A 24,352-nucleotide genomic window follows, 5' to 3' on the forward strand; every position below is an offset into this window, starting at 1 on the left:
TGCCTAGATTTTCATCTAGGGTTTTTATAGTTTTAGGTTTTATATTTAAGTCTTTATTCCATCTTGAGTTAATTTTTGTATATAATGTAAGGAAGGGGTCCAGTTTCAAGTTCCTGCATATGGCTAGCCAGTTCTCACAGCTCCATTTGTTAAATAGGAAATCCTTTCTTCATTGCTTGTCTTTGTCAGGTGGTTGTAGATATGAGGTCATATTTCTGAGTTCTCTTTTCGGTTCCAATGGTCTTTTTTTTTTTTATACTTTAAGTTTTAGGGTACATGTGCACAATGTGCAGGTTAGTTACATATGTATACATGTGCCATGCTGGTGCCCTGCACCCACTAACTCGTCATCTAGCATTAGGTATATCTCCCAATGCTATCCCTCCCCCCTCCCTCCACCCCACAACAGTCCCCAGAGTGTGATGTTCCCTTTCCTGTGTCCATGTGTTCTCATTGTTCAGTTCCCACCTATGAGTGAGAATATGTGGCGTTTGGTTTTTTGTTCTTGCGATAGTTTACTGAGAATGATGATTTCCAATTTCATTCATGTCCCTACGAAGGACATGAACTCATCATTTTTTATGGCTGCATAGTATTCCATGGTGTATATGTGCCACATTTTCTTAATCCAGTCTATCATTGTTGGACATTTGGGTTGGTTCCAAGTCTTTGCTATTGTGAATAATGCCACAATCAACATACGTGTGCATGTGTCTTTATGGCAGCATGATTTATAGTCCTTTGGGTATATACCCAGTAATGGGATGGCTGGGTCAAATGGTATTTCTAGTTCTAGATCTCTGAGGAATCGCCACACTGACTTCCACAATGGTTGAACTAGTTTACAGTCCCACCAACAGTATAAAAGTGTTCCTATTTCTCCACATCCTCTCCAGCACCTGTTGTTTCCTGACTTTTTAATGATTGCCATTCTAACTGGTGTGAGATGGTATCTCATTGTGGTTTTGATTTGCATTTCTCTGATGGCCAGTGATGGTGAGCATTTTTTCATGTGTTTTTTGTCTGCATAAATGTCTTCTTTTGAGAAGTGTCTGTTCATGTCCTTCACCCACTTTTTGATGGGGTTGTTTGTTTTTTTCTTGTAAATTTGTTTGAGTTCATTGTAGATTCTGGATATTAGCCCTTTGTCAGATGAGTAGGTTGCGAAAATTTTCTCCCATTTTGTAGGTTGCCTGTTAACTCTGATGGTAGTTTCTTTTGCTGTGCAGAAGCTCTTTAGTTTAATTAGATCCCATTTGTCAATTTTGGCTTTGGAAAATTCATGTGGAACCAAAAAAGAGCCCGCATCGCCAAGTCAATCCTAAGCCAAAAGAACAAAGCTGGAGGCATCACACTACCTGACTTCAAACTATACTACAAGGCTACAGTAACCAAAACAGCATGGTACTGGTACCAAAACAGAGATATAGATCAATGGAACAGAACAGAGCCCTCAGAAATAACGCCGCATATCTACAACTATCTGATCTTTGACAAACCTGAGAAAAACAAGCAATGGGCAAAGGATTCCCTATTTAATAAATGGTGCTGGGAAAACTGGCTAGCCATATGTAGAAAGCTGAAACTGGATCCCTTCCTTACATCTTATACAAAAATCAATTCAAGATGGATTAAAGACCTAAACGTTAGACCTAAAACCAGAAAAACCCTAGAAGAAAACCAGGCATTACCATTCAGGACATAGGCATGGGCAAGGACTTCATGTCTAAAACACCAAAAGCAATGGCAACCAAAGCCAAAATTGACAAATGGGATCCGTTGGTCTTTGTGTCTGTTTTTGTACCAGTACCATGCTGTTTTGGTTACTGTAGCCTTGTAGGATAGTTTGATGTCAGGTTGCATGATACCTAAAGCTTTCTTCCTTTTGCTTATGATTGTCTTTGCTATGCGGGCCCTTTTCTGGTTTCATATGAATTTTAAAGTAGTTTTTTCAAATTATGTGAAGAATGTTGATGGTAGGTTTAATGGGAATAGCATTGAATCTATAAATTACTTTGGGCAGTATGGCCATTGTCATGATATTGATTCTTTCTGTCCATGAGCATGGAATGTTTTTCCATTTGTTTTTATCCTCTCTGATTTCCTTGAGCAGTGGTCTGTTGTTCTCCTTGAAGAGGTCCTTCACTTCCCTGCTTAACTGCATTCCTAGGCATTTTATTCTCTTTGTAGCAATTGTGAATGACAGTTCATTCATGATTTGTCTCTCTGCTTGTCTGTTGTTTCTGTATAGGAATGCTTGTATTTTGGGTACTTTGATTTTGTATCCTGAGATTAAGCTGAAGTTGCTTATCAGCTTAAAAAGCTTTTGGGCTGAGAAGATGGGGTTTTCTAGATAAAAGATCATGTCATCTGCAAACAGAGACAATTTGACTTCCTTTTTTCCTGCTTGAATACCCTTTCTTTCTTTCTCTTGCCTGATTGCCCTGGCCGGAACTTCCAATGCTGTGTTGAATAGGAGTAGTGAGAGACGGCATCCTTGTCTTGTGCTCGTTTTCAAGGGGAATGCTTCCAGCTTTTGCCCATCCAGTATGATACTGGCTGTAAACTTGTAATAAATGGCTTTTATTATTTTGTGGTATGTTCCTTCAATATCTAGTTTACTGAGAGGTTTTAACATGAAGGATGTTGAATTTTATTGAAGGACTTTTCTGTGTCTATTGAGATAATCTTGTGGTTTTTGTCTTTAGTTCTGTTTATGTGATGGATTACATTTATTGATTTATATATGTTGAGCCAGCCTTGCATCCCAGGGACGAAGCTGACCTTATCATGGTGGATAAGCTTTTTGATGTGCTGCTGGCTTTGGTTTGCCAGTATTTTACTGAGGAATTTTGCATCAATGTTCGTCAGAAATGTTGGCCTGAAGTTTTCTTTTTTTTGTTGTTGCCAGGTTTTGGTATTAAGATGATGCTGGCCTCACAAAATGAATTAGGGAAGAAGTCCTCCTTTTCAATTGTTTGGAATAGTTTCAGAAGAAATGGTACCAGCTCCTCCTTGTACCTCTGAAAGAATTCAGCTGTAAATCTACCTGGTCCTGGACTTTTTTAGTTGGTAGGCTATTTATTACTCCCTCAATTTCAGAACTCACTATTGGTCTATTCAGGGATTCAAATTCTTCCTGGTTCAGTCTTGGGAGGGTGTATGTGTCCAGAAATTTATCAATTTTTTTAAGATTTTCTAGTTTATTTGCATAGAGACATTTATATTACTCTCTGATGATTGTTTGCATTTCTGTGGGGTCACTGGTGATATCCCCTTTATCATTTTTTATTGTATCTATTCAATTCTTCTCTTTTTTCTTTGTTAATCTAGCTAGTAATATATTTTAATTTTTTCAAAGAAATAGCTCCTGGATTCATTGATTTTTTTGAAGGTTTTTTTGTGTCTCTATCTTATTCAGCTCTGCTCTGATCTGGGTTGTTTCTTGTTTTCTGCTAGCTTTGTGGTTTCTTTGCTCTTGGTTCTCTATTTCTTTTAGTTGCGATCTTAGGATATTGATTTCAGAGCTTTTTTCTTTTTTTTTTTTTTTGATGGGGGGAGGGTTTTGTTTGTTTGTTTGTTTGTTTGTTTGAGATGGAGTCTCACTCTGTCACCTAGGCTGGAGTGCAGTGGTGTGATCTTGGCTTACTGCAAACCCTGCCTCCCGGGTTCAAGACTTCTCCTGCCTCAGCCTCCTGAGTAGCTGGTATTACAGACACCCTCCACCATGCCTGGCTAATTTTTGTATTTTTACTAGAGACAGCATTTCACCATGTTGGCCAGGCTGTTCTCAAACTCCTGACCTCAAGCGATACACCCACCTCAGCCTCCCAAAGTGCTGGGATTACAGGAGTGAGCCACCACACCATTCCAATTTGAAATCTTTCTAGCTTTTTGATGTGGGCACTTAGTGGATAAATTTCCTTCTTAATACTGCTTTAGTTGTGTCCCAGAAATTCTGGGTATGCTATCTCTTTGTTCTCCTTAGTTTCAAAAAATTTCTTGATTTCTGCCTTAATTTCATTATTTACCAAGGAGTCATTAAGGAGCAGGTTGTTCAGTTTCTGCGCAGTTGTGTGGTTTTGAATGAGTTTCTTAATTTTGAGCCCTAATTTGATTGTATTGTGGTCTGAGAGACTGTTTGTTATGATTTCACGAACAAGTAACTTTAACTTCCTATGTGTCATCTCTCTCCTCTATAAAAATTAAAATAGTAGTATAATATGTCTCAATTATTGTTAAAATAGAAGAACATAACATAATGCTTCATATGAAGCACCGCTATCATTTTGTATTATTACAAACTTTACCCTAAGCCATAATTTTCTATTTAATTTTTACTTAAGAATAGTATTTTTCAAATCCTTTTACATATTTAGAAAAAGTGTATATAAATTATATTAAATATATTATTATATGTTTGTGTTGTATGTTGACATAAATATGTTATTTTAAAATATTTTAAATAATTCTAGACAATTAAACACTCTTCTAATAGTTTGTGGCATATCTTTTGCACATGTGCCTTAACATTGACCTGATTAGAGTGCTGGCAAAAGTTTCCTTTAGTTCATTATCAATTGTAATTATAATTTATATAATCAGAATTGTGTCCTATAATACTGGTTCATATATTCAATTAAATAATTATATTCAGAACCCATTGACTTCTAAATAACAATCTAAATAAAATATATGGTTTAGCATCAGTAAGCATATTTGTTCAGCTTAAGTGAATTCATCGATTTGACTTATATTTCTTTTGGTTGGGATTAAAGCTTCAGGTATAATTTTTTATAACTTAAAAGAATGGTGTTATATATGTTTTCCTAAGTCAAAATTTTATAAATTCAATGCTTATTTTTAAAGGGGAATTTTGGTATTTCTCCTCTCTAGCAAAATTCCTCAAAATATCAGAAAATACCATAAAAGTAGAATTAAATTAATAACAACACAGAATAATAAGGAAGGATGGTTTCATTAAGTTCATTTTGATAAATTCCAGGAACAAAGAAAGCAAAATGGATGGGATTGATTAAGGAATAAATGTAGAGAAAACTTCAGCTTAAAATACTCATGAAAGAAAATTGCTTCAAAGATGACAGTTCCAGAAATAACACAAGCTCAGTTCCAACAAATACAAAGAGCTCAAGAGGTCGTGAGGTTTTTAGTGTAAGAAAGTCAAAAACCGTAATATATAAGTAACTGTAAGAACGATAATATATAGTTTAAGGAAGTTAAGAAATATAAAATATTCAAATAAGCTGGGCTTTTGAGGTCCTTTGGATCCCTAGAATGATGCCAAAGAGCTACTAGGGGAAGCTTTCTTCCCAAAACTGACAAAGCTGCAAATAATATCTATAAAAAGTGAAAGATCCTTTGGAGATAGCATCTAGATGAAAGACTAGTGTTGGAGATAGCAAAATTTTTTTCCTGGAAATCTACAGAGATATCTACGAAGAAAAAATCAAAGGAGACCAACTGACTTCTTCTGGTTGAAAATTATGAGGATTGTTCTCCAAAAAAGAAAAAAATTCAGAGTTTTCCAGAGGCTACAGGAGCTAGGATTAGAGGTGCAAGGCAGCACCCTCAAGTAGAATTCCTCTCTAGACCTCGAAAGAGTTGTTTAGAAATGAATTCTCTCTCTCTCTCTTAAAATCCACTTCAGTCAACACTTTGTCGATACTATTCTGCTCCACTCAATGTCACCAATAACCCCTACATCACCAAATAGAATATTCAGTTATTCTTGCTCTCAGCAGCATTTGAATAAATTAATCATAATCACTGCCTATTGTTGGAAACGTTTTTTCGTTTGATTTCTGAGATATTTACTGCATTTATTACTATCTTACTGCTCCCTACTTTGAATTTTTCTCATCTACATCTACAGTCATTTGCTAGGTGACTTGGTTCATCTCATGACTTTAATTACCAACTAAGAGATAATGATTCCAGACTTATATCCTGTGAAGACCCTCCCCATCAATTCCAGACTTCTGTACAAGTCTGACAGTTTACATGAAAACTTCATGTAAAAGTCAATTAGGCATCACATACTTATGACATGCAAAACCGAAATATTAGTTATTCTACAAGAACCTGGTCATACTTCAGTGTGTCATGCATTTTAGTAAATCATCCTAACTTTAATATAAAGTGCTTAAGCGAAATACTTGGAATTATCATTGACTCGTTTTTCTTTTATGATTCCCAATGTAATCAATTACTCCTGTTATTTCTGTGCACATTTGAAAAGTGGACTACTTCTCATTAATTTGTTATCACTATTTCATTCCAGCCTACCGTAATCTCATGCTTGATTGGTGTAATTTCTTTCTAACTCTTGTCTCTCTAATGCTTTATATTTCAAAAATGCTTTATAATCAAACAGATCTTTTGAAAATATAAGTCAGATTACATCCTTCCCTATTACTCTTAGAATAAATAAAATTCAAAGTCCAATCATTGCCTGTAGGATATCTTGTAATCTAGTTTCTGACTACCTCTCTGAGCTCCTTTCTCACGACTTTTTTTTTCTTTTTCTCACTGATTGGGCTTCAAACTCAGTAGTCTTCATGATTGTCTTCAAGTTTGCCAAACTTTTTACCCAGGACTGAAATTATGTTCTTCAGAGAGTGAGTGGTTTTCTCCTTTCCTCCATTCAAATTTGAAATCATGCATTGCCTCTTTGAAAAGACCTTACCCAGACATCCTATGAAGAATAATACACTTCACTTCCGTTTTCTTCTGTTACTTCTGGCCTTTTTGTTGCCATAGTAATGTACATTGTCAGGAATTATATTGTTTTCTTGAATTTACTTTTTACTATTACCACCTATAGAATATGAGCCCAAGAAAGTAACTTTGACATATTTTTTATTTTTGTAGCAGTGACTCCAAGAATAACTGTCAAATAATATATGTCTAATGTATTTGTGTTAAATGAAAACATAAAATTATTACTTAGTTTCTTGCAAAATATTTAACATCTTGTTTTCTCAAACTGTATACTTCATATTTTTCTTCTTTGAACAAATATTTTAGAATTCTAGATACTTGGTATTATAAACAGATTTGAGAATAATTTAAACTTTAAAAAAAATCATAATTATTCTGCTAAAATTTATTTATTTATTTATATACTTTTTAACAGAGATAGGATCTCCCTATGTTACTCAGGCCAATCTCGAACTCCTGGGTTCAAGGAATCCTCCTGCCTTGGCCTCCCAAAGTGCTAGGATTACAGGCGTGAGCCACTATGCCAGGCTGCTGAAATTTACATTAAACTACAAAATGACTTTTCCCTTTCATGAACAAGTTATGTGTTCATTTAAATTATTTATTTTATATGAGAATATGTGTATTTTTATATAAAAACCACACCTCTTTATTTATATACATTTAGTTTTTAACTTTCTTTAACTACCTTTAACAAGTAAGAATGTTATTGAATTTTAAATTTTATTTTTATTTTCTTCTTTTTGAATTTTTGTTTACTTAAAACTAACTTTAAGAGACTATTGCCATAAAATAATGTGCATTCATTTAAAATGTATAATTTGATGAGTTTAAACATAGGTATACACCTGTGAAAATCAGCACCACAATTGAGATAATGAACACACCAATAACCCCCCGATTTTTTTTCTCCTTGTAATAACTATCTCCACCTGCACTATGCCCCTTCTCCCATTCCTTGGCAACCACTAATCTGCTTTCTGTCACTGTCCATTACTTTGCATTTCATAGAATTTTATGTAGATAGAATTATACTACCATTAATTTTTCTCTGGCTTTTTTCACTCAATAATTATTTTGAGATTTATTTGTGTTATTGAATATATCAATCGTTTATTCTTTTTATTGGTTTGTAGTGATACAATGCACAAAAATATCAAATTTTCCTATTGATGGGCATAGGGTTGCCAGAATTAGGAGAAAAAAATAAAACAGTATAACCAGTTAAATTTGTTTTATTTTTAAACTTTCATTTTAATTTACTTTTATTTATTCATTATTGGAACAAATCTTAAGCAATCTCTAAATTTGTAAATTTGCCATGCATTCTTTCTATTTTCTCTTAAAATTTTTCTTGTAAGATTATTTGCTACCACCCTCACAACCAACTCAGTGCATTCTTACAACCTTTTGGCTTAATAGATTTCTTGACAGAAAACTGACGAGTAATTTATTATGTATCTGGAAGATAAAAACAAACCGACAAACCAAAACCTTTCCTATTCTTTATCCAATTATTTCCTTGGATGCTGTTTCTATAATAGATACTCAAGAAATGTTTGTGGATTGTTTATTTCTTTGTTTAATACATCACTCATGTAGGTCTTTTCTACTTGGTATTTGAAAATGGTAGTGATAGGAACTATGCATGAACAATTTACAGTTGGTGAGCCTCCAATAGTATCCTATGGATAATAAAATACACTGCACATAATTAAGAGTGAAACTAGTACCTCTATGAGTAATTGAAATTTTTCTAACAAAACTTAGAAATGTAATATTTTTCTTAAGCTATATTTATATATATAAGCTTTTAGTATATAGTTAATATATGAAAATTGTACATATTTAATATATGCATTTTGAAGAGTTTGGACATATGCATATACCATATACTCATTATATCACCACATTCAAGCTACTCAACCTATTCATCACCTCCACAAATGTTCTTGTGTTCTTCTGTAAGTTTTTGGTTTGTTTGTGGTAAGAATACTCAACAATAGATCTATTCTCTTTATATTTTAAGGTACATAATACCATATTGTTAACTATAAGTACAATGTTGTATAGCAGATCTTGAAAACTTAGTCACATTGTATAACTGAAACTTTATACCAGTTGAGCAACAATTCCACATTTCCTCCTTCCCTTCAGCCCCTGGCAACCACCAGTCTATTCTCTGCTTCAACGATTTCGACTATTTAAGATAAGTCAGGTAAACAGAATCATGCAGTATTTGTCCTTCTGTGACTGGCTTCTTTCAATTAGCATAATGTCTTCTATGATCATCTACATTGTTGAAAATGCTGAGCTCAGTGATATTTGAATTTCAGATAAGCAGATACTTGGATAAACCATTAGTATTGCCGGGTGCAGTGGCTCACGCCTGTAATCCCAGCACTTTGGGAGGCTGAGGCAGGTGGATCACCTAGGGTCGGGAGTTGAGGACCAGCTTGACCAACATGGAGAAACCCTGTCTCTACTAAAAATACAAAATTAGCCAGGCGTGGTGGTACATGCCTGCAATTCCAGCTACTCGGGAGGCTGAGGCAGGAGAATCACTTGAATCCAGGAGGCAGAGGTTGCGGTGAGCCGAGATCATGCCATTGCACTCCAGTCTAAGCAGCAAGAGCAAAAGTCTGTCAAAAAAAAGAAAAAAAAAACAAAAAACACCATTAGTATATTTATTTCCCAAATGTTGCACAGAACATTCTTACAATGAAAATTTTCTGTTGTTCATCTGAAATTCATATTTAACTAACTATATGCACTTTTTTAGTCTGATAACCCTAAGTCATGACTAATACAAATAAAACTGCCATGAACATTCATGTACAAGTCTTTGCAAGGACATTAGCTAGAAATGAAACAGATTAATCATGCTAGGTTTATATCGAATATTTAAAGAAACTTCTAAACTGTTTTTCAAAGTAGTTATAGCAGTTTATATTTCCAATAGTAAGGTATGAAAATTCCATCGTTCTAGGCAACATAGAGAGACCTTGTCTCTACTAATTTTTTTTATTTTTTTAGACAGAGTTTCATTCTTGTTGCCCAGGCTGGAGTGCAATGGCACCATCTCAGCTCACTGCACCTCCACCTCCCAGGTTCAAGCAATTCTCCTGCCTCAGCCTCCTGAGTAGCTAGGATTACAGGCATGTGCCACCACGCCCAGCTAATTTTATTTTTTGTATTTAGTAGAGATGGGGTTTCATCATATTAGTCAGGCTGGTCTCGAACTCCTGACCTCAGGTGATCCACTCACCTCAGCCTCCCAAAGTGCTGAGATTACAGGCATGCACCATCGCACCCGGCCTACATTTTATTTTTTAAAGTAGCCAGGCATGGTGGCATGTGCTTATAGTCCCAGCTACTCAGGAAGCTGAGGCAGGAGGATCCTGTGAGCCTGGAAAGTCGAAGCTGCAGGGAGATACAGTCACACCTCTGCACTCCAGCCTGAGTGATAGAGCGAGACTCTATGTCAAAAAAGTAAAAGACAATTCCAGTTTTTTTCCATATCTTTGCGAATACTTGGTATGGTCAGCTTTTTAATTTGTGCCATTCTAATAGATATCACAATCTCTCATTTTGGTTTTGACTTGCATTTTCCTAATGATGAATGATATTAAGCTTCTGTTCACATGGTTATGTACTCTCCATATATCTTCCTTGGTATAACAGTATTTTGCCAGGTTTTTTCTTGGGTTATTTTCATGTTATTGAGTTTCGAGAGTTACTTATATATTCTAGGAACAAATCCTTTATCACATAGATGATATCACATAGATGACATTCTCGCAATCCATGACTTAATTGTCAACTCTTTTAACAATATCTATTAAAAGGCAGAAATTTTCATTTTGATGAAGTTCATAGTATCAATCTGTTCTTTTGTAGACTGTGACTTTGTTGTGATACATAAAAAATCTTTACCTAACCCAAGGTCACTAAGGTTTACTTCTAGATGTTTTATAGTTTTTGGTTTTACGTTATGTCTAGGATCCATTTTTAATTATTTTTATATGATACAAAACATAGATCAAAATTCACATTATTGCATATATCCAACTGTTCCAGCACGATTGGTTAAAGAGACTCATTTCTCTGCTGAATTGCATTTGCAAATTCATTGCTAGTTAGTTGTCTATACATGTGTGGGTTCTCTTCTTCCTTGACCATTTGTCTGTCTACACCAATACCACACTGTCTCTTTTAATATGGCTTTATAAGAAGTCTTGAGCTTGTAAGTCCTTCAACTTTGTTCATCTTTTTTCATCTTTTTATTATTTGTTATTGTAGCTCTTCTCATTTCATTATACTTATATACAAATTATATTAATTTCTTAAAAAAAACCCTGCATTGTGACTTATAATTGTGATTACTTGGAATCCAGATGTCCAGTTGAAGATATTGGTACCTTAACATTATTGAGTCTGCACACACATGAATAGAGAACATTTCTCCATTTATTCTTAGTGTTGATTTATAATTTATAATTTAATTCAATTGTGACCAGAGAGCATAAATTGTTTCACTTGATTTCTTTTAAAATACTGAGACTTGGTTTTTGGCTCATAATACATACATCTGTGCACCCATGCACATGCAACTATTTGCATGATAATGTATTTTAAGAAAAAGACATAAAAATTGAAAAAGAAAATATGTTACAAATGTTTCAAAAAATTATGTTGATTAAAACTTTGAGGCTGGGTGCAATGGCTCACACCTGTAATTGCAGCACTATGGGAGGCTGAGGCGGATGGATCACTTGAACTCAGGAGTTCAAGACCAGACGGACTGGGCAACATGGCAAAACCCCATCTCTACAAAAAATACAAAAATTAGCTGGGTGTGGTGGTGCACACATGTAGTCCCAGCTACCCAGGAGGATGAGGGTGGGGGAGGATTGCTTGAACCTGGAAGGCAGAGGTTGGAGTGGGCTGAGATTGCACCACTGCACTCCACCATGGGAGACAGAGTGAGACCCTGTCTCATAAAATAAACAAACAAAAAATTTTGATTATAAAGTTAAATAATAGTAAAAAAGATATTCATTTATTCTATTTTCAAAGGTTTTTTTTTTTTACTAATTACCTTTTTTTTTAAGAATAATATTGATTCCTGACTTACATATTTTTATTGTGCTAATCTTTGTGGTATACCTCTTATTATATTAATTGTTAAACATTGTCTTCTCCTTAATACACGTTATGAATTTTTAACACAATATTTGTACATATTTATAGGTTACATGTGATATTTTGTTACATGCGTAGAATGTGTAATGATCAAATCTAAGGTATCCATCACCTCAAGTAGCTATCATTTTTTGTATGCAGGGAACATTTCAAGTCCTCTCTTCTATTTTGAAATATACAATAGGTTTTTGTTAACTATAGTCATGCTACACGTGTATTAGAATATTACAATTCAAATATTAGAATTTATTCCTTCTGACTGTATGTTTATACTAATTAACCAGCCTCTCTTCATCCCCACAGCCACCCACCTACTCCTCCCAGCCTCTGGTATCTATCATTCTACTATCTACCTCCACATGATCAACCTAATTAGCCCCTGCATATGAGTGAAAATATGTAATATTTGTCTTTCTGTGCCTGGCTTATTTCACTTAACATAATGACCTTCAGCTCATCTTTATTGCTGCAAATGACATAATTTCATTCTTTTTTATGGCTGAATGGTATTCTGTTGTGTATATATACCACATTTTCTTTTCTTTCTTCCTTTTTTTTTGAAGCAGGGTCTCACTCTGTTGCCCAGGCTGGAGTGGAGTGGCGTAATCATGACTCTGCAACCTCCACCTCCTGGGTTCAATGCAACCTCTGCCTCCTGGGTTCAAGCGGTTCTCCCACCTCAGCCTTCTGAGTAGTTGGGAATACAGGTGCATGCCACCATACTCAGCTAATTTTTGTATCTTTTGGTAGAAATGTGGTTTCATCATGTTGCACAGGCTGGTTTCCAACTCCTGAGGTCAAGTGATCCACCTGCCGCAGCCTCCCAAAGTGCTGTGATTACAGGTGTGAGCCACTGTGCCCGGCCTCACATTTTCTTTACCCATTCATCCATTAATGGACATAGCTTGATTCTTTTGTTTTTTTCTTTTTATTTTTTGAGACAGAATCTCCCTCTCTCACCTAGGCTATGGAATACAATTGTATGATCGTAGCTCACTGCATCCTTGACCTCCTGGGCTCAAGCAATCTTCCTGCCTCTTGCTAAACTTGGGAGATTTTCAACTATTATTTCATTTAATAGGCTTTCTATTGTTTTTATATTCTCTTCACCTTCTGGAACACCAAATATTTGGATATTTGGTTGCTTTATAGTGTCCCATATGTCACATAGACTTTGTTAATTCTTTTTTTGTTTTGTTTTGTTTCAGTCTGACTAGATTATTTCAAAAGACCTGCCTTCAGGTTCTAAAATTATTTCTTCTTCATCTAGTCCATTTTTGAAGCTTTTGAATGTATCTTGTATTTTATTCAATGGTTACTTCAGCTCCAAAATTTCTGTTGGTTTCATTTTTGTGATACCTATCACTGGTAAAGTTCTCATGCACATCCTGACTTTTTTTTTGCTTTCTTTGTATTGTTTTTCTGAGTTTTCTTGTATGCCACTGAACTTCTTTAATATCATTATGTTTCATTCTTTTCCAGGGATTTCATAATTTGTTTTTCTTTAGAATCTGTTGCTAGAGAATTATTGTGATTCTTTGGAGACGTCACATTTCCTTTCTTTCTTTCTTTTTTTTTTTTTTTTTTTTTTGTATTTTTACACTGATGTCTGCACATCTGGTGTAACAGTCATGTCTTTCCATTTTTTTGAATTTGCTTTTGTAGGAGGGGACTTTCCTGAAGATGCATCTGTGGTATTGGTTGGGTAGTATAATTTGGCTTTGATTCTGGGTACATGCAGTAGTAATCTTCATTTGATTTATTTGGCTATAAACAGCATGAATAGTGTCTGTGATATCCTCGGGGGTTTAGGGCATGATTTTTAGTGGAGGCTGTGGTAATTTTGCTGGACAGGGACATCAGATGGGTCAGTCCTCAGAGCCCAGAGGTGGCAGTGTCAGGCTGAGTGTGCCTATCTCTGGGCCCCAGAGTTAGCATACACTGCCACCAATGTTAGCAGTTTCAGATGGGCCAATTCCTGGACCTCCAGGTGCTCCTGGCAACATGACTGGTTGTGTGGTACAAGCTTCTGTGCTGTGACCCTGCTGCAGAGAAGAGCACGGTTGCTTTCAGTGGCAACAGTTATAAACCGGCAGCTGGGGAGTACACATTTCAGTCCCAGGTGACAGCTTCAAGTGGGGAAGCCTTTCCTCGGAGCACTTGTAAATGCATAGTGGCCCTGTTGCCAGGGGCAGCAGGGTTGCTGCCAATGGCTTATGCTTTGGCCGTGGCTGCAGGCAGGGCATGTTAATGAAACTACAGAGATGTGGAGATTCAGGGTCTGTTGGGCTTCAGAACAGGATGCAGCCTCAGGGTGAGGCTCTCAAAATGGTGCCTCGCTATAGCTGTTTAGGACTTGAGGCTACATGGGTTGCCAACACACAGTCTCCAGGCAGCTCTCTATGTTAGTCTCAGGGCCCATGTAGGTTGAGGGGCTCTCCTGTAGCTAGAAGACACACAAGAAATACAAGACAGAAACATGAACTGCTGGGGTTTACTCACTTACCCTTTCCCAATATCGTAGAGCCTCTCCAGGCTCCCAGTAAATCCTGGCTGACCAGGCTGCCTTGCTTCCCTCTCCCCTTGCCTAAGGCATTACCTGTGATTTCTCTACTGAATTTCAGCATTCTCTCTTTTGTGCTCTATTGGAAGTGTGATTTCTTTTGGTTCTTCTTTATGGGGGAGGTGAGTACTAGATACGTTTGGCAAGCCATCTTGAAGTCTTCATATATATTGACCTTCGTGGATTATTTGCATCTGTTGATTATTGTTTTACCGTTAGTTTTCAAGATGCGTTTTTATATCCCTGAAGCATACACCTATTCACTATGTTACACTTAAAAAAAAAAAGAAATACTCCCAGTTTAAATTATTGTATATAGGATAATATTACAAATGTCCACGTATCTACCAATCAACTGTCAAATCTTAACTTCATGCCATATTAACTTCCAATCATGTTTAATGGTTTGTAAAAATAATTGCATGGTTAGTAGAAATTCCTCAATTCCTGCCTCAACTCCACAGTTATAGCTCTATTTCTTTCTCTCCAGAGATAACCAATATCCTGTTTTTGAAGTTTAAAAGTATCATCCAGATTTTATACTTTTACTATATGTGTTCAAGGTTTTAAACAATAGCCGTATTTTAAATATTAGGTTAAATAGAAATATATTCATATCTAAATATATATTATTTATATAAATGTCATTTATATTGCCTTATAAACTATATTTTATTTAATTTAAATTGTGATTTTACAATTTCCTCATGTTCATTCACATAGCCCCAGCTCATTAATTTTTACCTGCTAAACAGTATTTCATTATATACATGTCTATAAGGTATTTCTTCCTTCTAATCTTGGGGAGAAGAAATCAGAGAAGTCTCTAAGAAATAGCATTTGATCTGAACTTAGAATAATACATAAGCTTTTATTAGAGAAATACCAGAGAAAAAAATAATTTGTTCCTAAAAGGCATTTTCTTTCATCGAGAAAAATACAACCTCAATATTTTTTGCTCTTAAAAAATAGTTTATCTTTTTTCTTTTTGATGATGGAAAACAATAAGTTTATTTTCAAATCACTGGTCCATTCAAGGTTACAAATAGAACAACAATTGTAGTGACTATATTTCTTTCCAGATATAACCCTAATTTAACTAAAAGAAAAAGTCCTTTGCATTTTAATGGTTTTGCTTTGTGGAAAATGAATTTTGTTGAAATAATCAGGCAAAGCTCCAATAATTAGGGTTTCTGTCACTTTTGGTTTGGTTGAAAGCAGTGTTAGGAATGGTTTTTCCAGAACCACCTCTTTGGAATAATAGTGCCAGCTTTAAAAAATTATTTATTTTTTCATTTTAAAGAAAAGCTGTTTTACAAACACTTTTGCATCCATTGTTACTGTAAACATTATTTTAGTTGTGAGCTTTTTGGACGGATATTTTCAGATCATGTTTTCTAGATATTTCCCCTTAAAATACAGCAGGCTTTCATTTATTTGACTATATTTGAAGTCAAGCAAATTTGATAACATATTAGAAATCAAGTAAATTCAACTATAATAATTTTTAAAGTTATTAATTCAACATGTCATATAATGTATTTTTAAACTTTTTTGCTATTAAATTATTAATGTACATCATTATCATTTTATAGTCAAAAAAGATAATCCACCTTGTAGATACTAAGATTTAGTTTAAGTTCAAATACTCTTAAGCACAATGAATTGCTTGCCTGTACTCTTTTGGATTCTAAAAATTTCTTTCCTTAAGATTTATTATTTTATAAATTTGCTAATGTTTCTTGAAAGAGTTAGAACAACCTTCTTTCAGGGATAAAAGATGAGAAATATAAAAACATGTAGCATTTTTAATTGAAATTGTTTTAATTAAACATTTACCTAATTCTTAATTCTTAAAAAAGTCTTTGTTTATCGGTGGAGCCTTATGAATTTAGTCTGGGTTTGGAAAATGATGTTTCATGAGGCTCTAGTGAATACTTCAGTAACTTGATTCAGAATTTGTTCTATTTGACTAAAAAAAAATGCCTTTACTTTTCTGCTTTTCTCTTAGTCACTTGCTCTTCTTACGTTCTGTTGTTTATATACCACAGAAAATAAGAACAAGCATATTTATATATAATATATAATAATATATCTAATATATAATTTACATAATATAATCTAATATATAACATATATTAGATAAATACATTGTTTTTGTATATATAAATATTTACAAATATATAAATATATATAAGCCCCCTGGCTTATAACTCCACTAGCCCTTGTTGTAGTCTTTTGTTACACTGTTGGGTATGTTAAACCTCAGAGACAGGCCTCAGTAAACAGAATCTCTCTGACCTTCCCCTGCCCTCCTTTCACTTGTTCCAATCTTCCCCAGCCTTTCTGATAGTGGATCTTAAGAGGGTCCCACCCTATTCCCTGGGGGAAGGAATGCTGACGTCATAAAGCTTCAATGAAAACCCAAGAAAACTGGAATCAGAGGCTATACTGCTAAACTAAGAGATTGGTTCAGAATTCTTTTTGTTGTTGTTGTTGCTGTTCTAAATTGATGGGAACAGTTTCTGCAGTATCTCCTACGTGTATAATTTCCCGTGTCTGTTCTTTTAGAAGACGTTATAAATTTTTTCTTTATTTCCTAAAAAAGAGATTCATGGTTATATGATTACCTAATTAAAAATAATTTAATGTGCTGGATTAACATGGTGTTGAAGGAAGACTGGAAGAGTTACCTGGCAATTGATCAAGGTGTTTTATCTTTTAGGCCAACACTCACATAAAAATCGCTCATAAATCTGAAAGGCTGATTACTCCAGCAGTAGTGGGAACATTTTTACAAAAGAAAATTGAATTAATGAGAAAGGGCTTTTTAATGTAACTGAAACACAGTATTACTGAGCTCTTCTTTTTAGAACAGGTATTATTATGTGTGTCATAGGCATATTTCATTGAATGTTTTTAAGAGAGCAGTAAGAACTCTCGAGGTATTTCTCCACAGTATTTTAAAACTAAAGTACTTTAGTATAGGGATAAGCAATAAATATCAAAATAGTTTTAGAACTTTTGAAGTAACATATATTTAATGTAAGTAGCATAGTTGTGTATTGACTGTTAATGATCATTTGGACATAAATTAATTGAGCGTTTTATAGCCAACACTAGTGATTTCACTCGAAGAGTCTCTGTCATTCTGAGGCAGTAGATGAACATGCCAAATAACCAGATTCATGTTGACTATTTGTCTGCAATAAATGAGCCAGCTTAATGTAGATGTGTAAATTTAATATATAGCTAAGATTTGACCTATTGTAGTATGACAGCATGATCTACAACTTTGGTGTATTCTACACATCTTTAAAGATAGGTATGTCTTTTTCCTTTGAACTAAAATTTACATAACTTGACACAATAAGAAATATTTTGCACATCGATATAGATAAAATCATCTTTGTAATATCAGGTGTTCAGAATCAACACCTTTAAGAGGACATTTAAAGGGCCATTAGTGCCCTTGATCAATAGACTAAATGACATTGGCTGGATAATAAGAAATAATGAGTTATGGAATTTTGTACATAAATATTCTCTGATAAATACAATTTACAGGCTTGATACTATTGGAAATAGAGGAGCTTCTTTCCCCAAATATGCTTTTCCATTACTTAAATCCGTATCTATCCATATAATGAAGCTGAAATTGGTTCCATAATTGCTAATTTTTGTGCATTTTATGTAATTTGATTTAAGAACCAGTCTATGACATTTCTACATAAGTAATGTAAATAGAATATCACTTACAATTATGCCAGAGACAGTTATGACATACCTCTGTTACATGGAGTTATATATAAATTTATGATATAGAAAGGAAAGGACAGCACAAACTTGTAAATCAATTCCAAAATTCAATGGCCCAGCAATGTTGCTTTATGATAGTGTAAGAAAGTCAAATAGAACTCCTTTATAACAATTTAGTTAGAAGACAAGACAAACACTTGTCATATGGTTGTTGATCTATCTAAATAAAGGGACTTATTACAATAAACAGTTGGCTGAGTGCAGTGTCTCATGCCTGTAATTCCGGCACTTTGGGAGGCCAAGGCAAGAGTTTAACTTGACTCTAAAAGTTTGAGAACAGCCTGGGCAACATGTGAGATCCTGTCTCTACAAAAAATACATAAAGATAGTTAATACTATCTTCAGGATTTGTTGCATTACACAAAAAGTGAGTAGGGCTTATATAGTCCTAGCATCTATTATAGTCCTAGCATCTATTATAGTCCTAGCATCTATTAGAGTCCAAACATCTATTAAGTGAGATTAGAAACTTTACAGTTACCACTTTTAAGTTTGACAATATGAAGAAAATATCAACAAATATTCCCATTAAGATTATGTTGGATTTATTGAAAAAGATAAAATACTAGCCTGGAAAGACTAAATTTAAAATGATATACTTTTATACACAAAACCACTGAATGAGGTTTTTTAAAAGTATGCTGGTATAGAAATGTCTTTAAGACATTGTTTTTTGCTTCTATGGTCATCCTTAGTATAGGTTAGCCACTTGATAAGGGTGCTGAACACAGAATAAAGCTTGTCACAGCAAAAATAAACCAATCTCTAGAGGAACCACTTACAATAACTCAGCTCCTGTGTTGCCACCTCTGAGGCCATTCTACAATGAGGAGACTGGCCTAAGTATGTTCTTTAAAAACTTCAATCGATTTCAGTCTCGTTTTGTGTAGAATGTGACCAAGGTACAGAAATGCTCCAAGGGCAAATCACTAGAAAAAAAATACATGCGTATTCATATAACAAAAGGGTCAAGGGTATTTATCTTTTTGATTGCATGGTTTGCATTCTGTTGTGTCTCCTCTATATTATACTGATTTTAATTTTCTTCGCCCTTAATTTATTCCTCACAGCCAATCTATTTAATTACAGTTCTGAAAGATGCTTCCTTTTAATGATTTTTCTTTGCATATTTCACTTCTTTCAATTATAGTTACCTAAGGCATTATTCTGGAATAAAGAAGATTATAGCCCTTAGTTGAAACCAAGTTTAACTTCAACAGTGGCAGAAATGTGCAGAAGATTTTTTTCTTTTTCTCTCTCTTTTTTTTTTTAAAGCCAATAGTGTTTTGAGAGCAAAAGAAATATTAGGCAAGACAGGCAATAAAAATTTTATGTGATTTAAGAGCACAATGCCTTCTCTACAGAATTAATATGGTTTGCAGCAAATTCCACATCAACTATGAAATATAAAAGTAGAGAGATCTATTATTATATACTGTTATACCCACATTGCTTCCAAATAGAATATATATTAATTCAGACATCTGACATTGCTTGACATCAACACAGCATGACCTAGCTTCTGAGTTCCATGACTCTGTTTCTTTTACCAAAATAGAAATTTATTTTCTGTATTTTCTCACATGGTAACAACAGAGAAGTTGAGAGAAAAAGGTGCACCCACTTCCAAATGGTTAATTAATTTACATAAGAAAGGAGTAAGGACAGACCAAGGTACTATTTTGTAACACTTTAATCATCATATTGAAAAAATAAAACATATTTTCTATACTTAGTGTTATTTTTATCTTGCCTACAAGTTTTCTATATATTCAAGGAGAATATTTTTACACTTTAAGTAACTCAAGAAAATATCTAAGTTTGTGTTTGATACAAATATAAGCATCTTTCAAAATCATTATTTCACTTGCTTCATCTAGAAATTGTCTTGATACAGACAAAAAATCTGTCTATGCAAAAATTCATTGTTTAAAAATGCATTCTAAGAATTCAAGATGTTTTTAAAAATTTAGATATATGTTTTATTGCATATAGTAAAATGATCAATTGTCATTGAAATTGAACCTTTAAATCTATGTAAGTGGGAAAAAGAGTTAAAAGTCATTCATATATAAAATCTCACTTCTGGCCATAATATTCCTATACGCAAGGCATGAACCAAGTTTAAAGGTGTTTACTTCTATTTCCAAAGTTAGGGAGAGAACCATATTTTTAAGAAAGAGAATTTTTGTACATAATCCCTATTTTTTCCCTAAAGGATATGACCATATAAGGCAACATTCCGTTATCATGAGATCTGAATAACCAACTACAAGTACTGTTTTTATTAAAATGTGAATATATACATTTTTGGTCTTATGTGTAAGTACATTTTTTTTCAGAAGCTTCATGTCACCTGGATTTCTATGAGAAATGGCATGCTTCAGATTAAGCTCGTCAGACATAGGACTGAGACAAGCAGATGCTTACTATGATGGGCATTTGCAACAGTAATTCATTTAGGCCTTTGTTGATAAGACATGAGATCTTGAGAAGAGACTGACATTTGATTAGTAAACTGGTGACAGGACAAAAATTGTTTTTGCAGTATAGCTGTTGCCATTTGGAATATGCTGAAATAAACCTGTGCCCAAGATTCGTAATCATCAGAAAACATGTCTGCGAACTAGTTTTCAAATAGTCATAAAGACACATTACCTAAATGTTCTGTTGCAAAGCTTTTTGTTATTCATAGGCAGAATTTCTGTAAATGCTTTCACCTGATAGGCCAGCAGAGACATTTTTCATTTTTTTAATATCTCCTCTACTATATTGTGTTAAAATATTGGACTTCTATTATGAAATAAAGTACATAAAATATGGTAAATAAACTTACATTTAAATGATTAAAAAATACTTTTTCTATATGATTTAGTGAGTAAGTTGGTTAACTTTAAAGAATCATGCCAAAGTAGCTTTCTTATTCTGGCTAGAAAATATTAGCATAAATGTTAACCAATGGAGACTATGTAATTAATTCTTTTTGGTCTATAGTTTAGCTGTATTTTGAATGTAGGAGAGTTGGTTATAATCAAAATAAGAACCACACTATTAATATCTATCATGGAAATAAGTGAGGTTATCTGAATGAGATGTCAAATCAATAAATGATCTTTTTGACCTAATTGACTGTAATGTTTTGAATAACCACCGTACTTAAAGATGCGATGATGTTGGAAAGCTAGTTATCTTTTATTTCACCAGGAAAGAGTGTAAAATAGGTAAATAGCCACCAGGTTAAAGCCAAGAATGCTTTTTTCTGATATTTTTGCTGCAGCCATAAACAAATACTCAAACATTCAGTCCAATTGTACATATCACCTCTAGCAAGTGATATGTAAGCTTTCTTGTACCTCTGCACTTCTATGAATGTTGTAATTGGCATTTCTCATAGACTTCAGATAAAATATGGGAATGGTTCTTGATTGTATCTTTGGGTTATCATAAATTTAGGCTAAATTTATTTATTAGAGGAGACCCAGTTTAAGTGAAACTGCAAACAGTTAAAAATTTTTATGTATAATAAGCTACATGCTTTAAATAGATCTTTAAGATCTAGTATTACAAATCACATAAATCAAAGAAAGATTTCAATTACAGAAATGTAATGAGTTAAAAGGTGACCATGAGAGTTCTGCTTCTAGCACTGCCATGAACTCCTAACAAAACAATAATACAGCAGATAATAACAATAAACTCTTGACAAAACACTTAGGGAAAACAAAATCCTCCGAGGTACCTGAAGCCATTAGAGAGTAAATTAATAAAGGCAGGACTAGAGAGAAGTTGAGACTCAGTTAAAGAGAATAGAACTTGAGAGTTTTCTTATTTTATCACATTTAGTCAAATTGTAGGCCTTCCAGTATGCACCATGTAATCTGGCTGGCTAAAACTCTGATGGAAAACACAAGGTCATGCTACCTGGCAGAATTAAAGGACAGTGTTCAAGGCATCACAGGCACTAGAAAATGAAGAAGATACAAATCTTTGAAAAGAGCAAGCCAGAAGATGGAAATTCAAATTAGGATAACAGCCAAATATCTGATTGACCATTGAACTACACATGTGCAGGGCAGACTCCAAGCAGACAACTAAATCTAATAAGTTGAACGAAAGTTCATTCTGAAACCACAGAAGGGGAGCCAGAAATTGCAATTTATTTTATCAAAGACAAATGCTGTTTACACAATTATACTTTGGTAGAACCTAACATAATCCAAATTCTCAACAACATGAAATTCACAACACCCAAAAAATAATTCAAAGTTGCATGTCACAAAAAGAAACAAGAAAACATTACCCATTCTTAAAAGAAATAAAGAATCAATGCAATAAAGAGCAACAACAAAATGAACTGAATTTTGGAATGACAAAGACAGAATTTTAAACACAATTATAACTGCTCAAGGAAGATGGAGTCAGATTGTAGCAAAATGGAGAGATGCAATAGAAATGCAATAAATAAACATAGTAAAATGTTGATTATAGAATCAAGATATTCACTTCAAATTCTGTTCATTTTTATGTATTTTTATGTTTCATAATAAGACAATGAAAAAGAATACATGTTTTACAAAAATAAAAAGTACTATAATCCTGAAGATAAACACTTTGTCTATCTTACTGAACTAAAGTATATTATGCTAAATTTATCATATGCATATAAATATCTCTGTTCTATTGGCCCAGCTCATTCTACCTAGCTGATAATGTTGGGAAGAACATATAAATAAAATAAATACATTTAATTTTATAAATGAATAATTGACTACAATCAGGACAAAGAAAGACTGTTTAAAAAAGTAAACGTCTACAAGCTTTGAAAATTAAAAAAAAACACTACACAGCTGTTATTCTTTTCCCAGCTGACACCATTCAAGTCAGTTTTCTCTGAGCTTATATTTCTTCAATTAAATCCCCTAGGATTATTGTAAGATCAAATAAGAGAATACATTTGGAAAATATTATATCAACTTAGAAGCATGTACAAAATATGATCATTCTATAATAAGTTTAAAAAAAGACATTTGGCTTATTTCAAAGAGTCTCTTAGTTGTTATGAGAATCAGATAAAGTATATGAGTTGATACGGTTTGGAGTTGCATCTCCACCCAAATATCATGTCTAATTGTGATCTCATTGGTTAAAGCAGAGGCTTGGTGGGAGGTGATTGATCATAGGGACAGATATTCCCCTTACTGTTCTCATGATAGTACATGAGTTTTCATTAGATCTGGTGGTTTAAAAGTGTGTAACACCTCCTCCCTCTCTCTCTTCTTTCTTCTCTGCCCAAGTAAGATGTGCCTGCTTCACCTTTGCCTTCTGCCATGATTGTAAGATTCTTGAGGTCTCTGCAGCCATGCCTATACAGCCTGCAAAACTGTGAGACAATTAAACCTTTTTTCTTTATAAGTTATGCAGTCTCGGGTATTCTTTTAGCAATGTGATATGATTTGGCTATGTCCCCACCCAAATCTCACCTTGAATTATAATAATCCCCATGTGTCATGCAAGGGACCCAGTGGGAGGTAATTAAATCATGGGGACAGGTTTTTTTCATGATAGTGAGTAACTCTCACAAGATCTGATACTTTCATAAAAGGGAGTTCCCCTGCACATGCTGTCTTGCCTGCCATCGCGTAAGACATTACTTTGCTCCTCATTTACCTTCAGCCATGATTGCAAGGCCTCCCCAGCCATGTGGAACTGTGAGTCAATTAAACTTCTTTCCTTTATAAATTACCCAGTCTCAAGCATGTCTTTATTAGCAGCAAGAGAATAGACTAATACAGTAAATTGATACTGGGTACTGGGATGCTGCTGTAAAGATAACCAAAAATGTGGAAGTGACTTTGGAACTGGGTAACAGGCAGAGGTTGAAACAGTTTGGAGGACTCAGAAGACAGGAAAATGTGGGAAAGTTTGGAATGTCCTAGAGACTTGTTGAATGGCTTTGACCAAAATGCTGCTAGTAATATAGACAATGAAATCCAGGCTGAGGTGGTCTCAGATGGAGATAAGGAA

General features: G+C 34.1%; 1 long non-coding RNA gene across 6 annotated transcripts in view; it reads left to right on the plus strand.

Annotated features, from left to right (window-relative positions):
- LOC117974855 (uncharacterized) overlaps nt 1-24,352 on the plus strand; it is a 354,681-nt gene that overhangs the window by 229,261 nt on the left and 101,068 nt on the right. For 2 of the 6 annotated variants that reach the window (XR_010110791.1, XR_010110787.1), the window contains one exon: nt 23,627-23,709. The exons of the other annotated variants lie outside the window; for them this stretch is intronic. This is a non-coding gene — a long non-coding RNA (uncharacterized LOC117974855). Of the gene's footprint in view, nt 1-23,626; nt 23,710-24,352 lie in introns of those variants that run through there. 6 annotated transcript variants of the gene reach the window in all.

The sequence above is a fragment of the Pan paniscus genome, chromosome 1 (assembly GCF_029289425.2).
Source record: "Pan paniscus chromosome 1, NHGRI_mPanPan1-v2.0_pri, whole genome shotgun sequence".
Taxonomy (NCBI): domain Eukaryota; kingdom Metazoa; phylum Chordata; class Mammalia; order Primates; family Hominidae; genus Pan; species Pan paniscus.